The sequence below is a fragment of the Bidens hawaiensis genome, unplaced genomic scaffold, assembly GCF_021521415.1.
Source record: "Bidens hawaiensis isolate Kalapana, Puna unplaced genomic scaffold, B.hawaiensis_p1.1 tig00045541_1, whole genome shotgun sequence".
NCBI lineage: Eukaryota > Viridiplantae > Streptophyta > Magnoliopsida > Asterales > Asteraceae > Bidens > Bidens hawaiensis.
Window position 1 is genome coordinate 93,042 of NW_027498121.1, and position 3,512 is coordinate 96,553.

At 35.7% G+C, this 3,512-nt stretch overlaps 1 pseudogene; it reads right to left on the minus strand.

Annotated features, from left to right (window-relative positions):
* Positions 1–347: 347 nt before the first annotated feature.
* Positions 348–2,530, minus strand: LOC143595822 (pentatricopeptide repeat-containing protein At3g09040, mitochondrial pseudogene; annotated as a pseudogene).
* Positions 2,531–3,512: the final 982 nt, after the last annotated feature.

Sequence of the window (3,512 nt, forward strand, 5' to 3'; positions counted from 1 at the left end):
CAATTCACACAGATAAATGTGAGAGTTAAGTTTTCAATAGACGTTTAACGAGAAATATCATGTTAGGTCTAAAACTGAAAATTATATTTTGAGCCCAAGGGCCCACCAAGAGTAAAAAAACAGTAGATGTTGAGAATAGTGACCTTTCAGCAAATGAAAGTTAAACCACTAAAAATGAAATTTAGCATATGCTTATTTGTATATCATTGGACATACTTATAATTATAAATATGAAAAGATAGTAATTATAAATTATAACAGAAGATCAACTTTAGAAATTCTACTAATCTGACGACTGTCAACCAAACAGAAAATGAGACATGAAAAGGATAAAGATAAAGTGCACCTTATATCATATACATCATGATTTCCTTGCTGCAACAGTAACACAAGTCTCTTTTCCATCTTCTAAAAATCCTCGATCCCGCAAAAATGCACCTTTTGAGTAACATATGAGTATATGACTGCAACAAAATCACACCATTAGTGTAAAACATCCTTGATCCTTCATTGGTTCTTTCAATTCTTTCATCCCCCGAAACAAATAAACGTGTACTATCTACCAACTTAATCCAACTACACCCCGGGTGCTTTTTAATCCTCTTCTCTCTCATCTCCCTTCTAACTAACTTCACTTGGCCCACTAGCCAGAAGCCACGTATATATTAGACAACAACACAAACGAAGCCGAACTTTCAGGCTCCAAATTTGCCAGCTTATCACTCGCGCGTTTTCCTCTTATCTCATCTATAGGTATTCTACATGCCCCGAGAAACGTAGCCCAAATCATAGCATTCTATCCTCAGCCTCCTTTAGTTGGCCCCGCCTTCAAAGACAGATCAATCATTCCATACGCAATTCAATATTGTAGTGATAAATTATACGAATATAAACCGTCCTTCAGATACCTTACCTGCATGACTACAAGTCGTGACGAGTACTCAAAGAAACGTGATGACATTGGGTTTTATCACTTTTATGCTTGCCTTTGACTCCCACATTTCATTAAAGATTTGCAGTGCACTTTCAGCATACCCGTTTTATCAAAACTGACTATTATCAAGTTCCATGTGATGACATCATTTTTGTTAGTTATTTCCTTAAAGACTTGTGAAGAGCTTGCAATGTCCCCACACTTAGCATATATACATTTCCACAAGACCACTATAAGTAAACTCATCTGAGTCAAACCCCGTATGGAAAAAAAGCGAGACCACATGGCCGTCTTCTAAAGATGCTAAATCTACACATGCTTTATGAGCGCTTACAAACGTCGCTTGATCGGTAACTGAATCGTTTAACCTCATTTCTTTGTATAAATCCAATGCCACCTCACTACAATCGTTTTGAGCGAGTCCTGATAAAGCAGCCGTCCACAAAACTGTGCCTTTAGGGTTCGGTAACTCTGATATGAGAATCCAACAATTGCGTATGGTGGGAACCGCGTGCTGAAATACATGCCCATATGAGATACAACCAATAATTCATCATTGTAACAAGAGAAGTCGTGTCTTATCACAAAACCGAAAAGTTGAATTCAGAGAACCAACTTTAAAGGCTCATTGCAGCCATCCAATAAGTTTTGCTAATGTAGCCTATGATGGGTTTAACAGTCCTCCAAATAACATATCTTTACTCAGGCTTATAGCTAATTTAATACAATTCTGAACAATATACACATTGATTAAAGCATTAGTTGAATCTACACTTTAAAATGGCATTGAACTATATACGCCTCTGAAACGAACCCACATTTGGAATACATATCAAGAAGAGAGCTTCCGGCATAAAGATTCTTTTCCATATTTAACTTAACTAAAAGGGCATGCTGTTGTGTTCCTTTGGTAATAGATTGGATATTTGCACAAGCCCTAAGTAAGCTAGCAATACATACCACATAATGGGTAATTCTGTCTTTTCTCATTCTCTAAAACATGTTAAACGCTTTGTTTTCTTCTTCTTCATACACAAACCCGAGAATCATTGCATTCCAAGAAACATTGTCTCGATTCTTTATCATGTTAAACAATCTTACAGCATCATGTAGAGAACTGGACTTTGCATACATATCCACCAACGCATTTCCCACAAATAAATTCATGATGAACAATTCTTTCACGACAAGCGAATGCAACTGTTTCCCTTATTCAACATTTTTCAAATTAGCAGATGCACTCAAAACACTGGTGTAAAGTGAATTCATCCGGTATGAAACCAAAATGTCTCATTTTTTTTAAACAAACAGATTACTACATCAGCATTTCTATTTTATGCCTAACCTCCAAGCATTTGTTCCATAAAACAGTGTCTTTGTTATCTAATGCATCAAACACACTCCTCGGGAGACCCATTTCTTGACACTTTGAGTACATGTTTATTAAGGATCTTCCAACATAAACATTGTAAAACAACCCCTGTTTGGTTGCTAAAGCATGAACTTGTGAATCACAATCAAGATCAAACATGGTTTTTGGCAATTCTTATTATCAGTTATATGAACATGACAGTCAAGCAAACAGAGAATGCACCTTTACCTGCTGCAACCAAGTCTCTTTCATTTAACGACTCAGTATATCATAAAGTCCAAGATATAATGATAAATATATATATTTCACTTGTATTTTTTTATATAATATTGTATTAGTTTTTGTTCGTTTTTAGTTAAGATTTGTATACTACTAACATATTTGTGTTTTGTAGGTTCTGGGAGTTGAACTTGGTTGAAAATGGCGAAAAAACACGTCAGATCGGCCAGACCGCATCACGAAAGGAACCAGAAGAAGAACCGGTCAGATCGGCCTCTCACTTGACCACGCCGCGCGGCCAGGTGGTCAGACCCTAGTCGTGCGGCGCATAAACCCATATTTCCAGAAAGTTTTGCCGTTTTGATCAGTTTTGAGCCCTGTTTCACTATATAAAACACCTCTAACCTTAACCCGAAAATTACCCTATAGCCACCAGACGAATTTGGAGATTACTGAAGCAATTATTCGAGATTCTTGGCGGTTTTGAAGGCAAGGAATCATTCGGTGAAGAGCTTTACATTCAAGATTGAAGATTACGAGTTTTATCACCTTTGATCTTTTGTCTTTATTATTTTCACCATGTTTTCTTCTATTATCTTTTTGTTTGATTTGAAGATGCCAGACTAAACTTTATAGACTGTCTAGGCTTATGATGAAACATCGCTGATGTTTTGATTTTAGTTGGGTTGTTTCTTTTCGTTATGGTTTTATGATTTAGTAAACTATTTAATTTTATTTGATTGATGCGTATGTACACTTGGTTTTGTTAGTTCTGGATTTATTATTCCACATAATCCTTGGTGATTGTTTAATCTGATAGAATTTTGTTAGGTCATCTACTGTGTGTTTTTGACTAGTTTATGATTGAATTTGAATAAGATCATATGAATAATATTATTACACGAATAAAAGTGTGTTGTTAACCTAGAAAGTTGTAGGGTGATAGTTTATTGTTAGTTCTTTGTTGATTAAGATTGCTAGATTTAG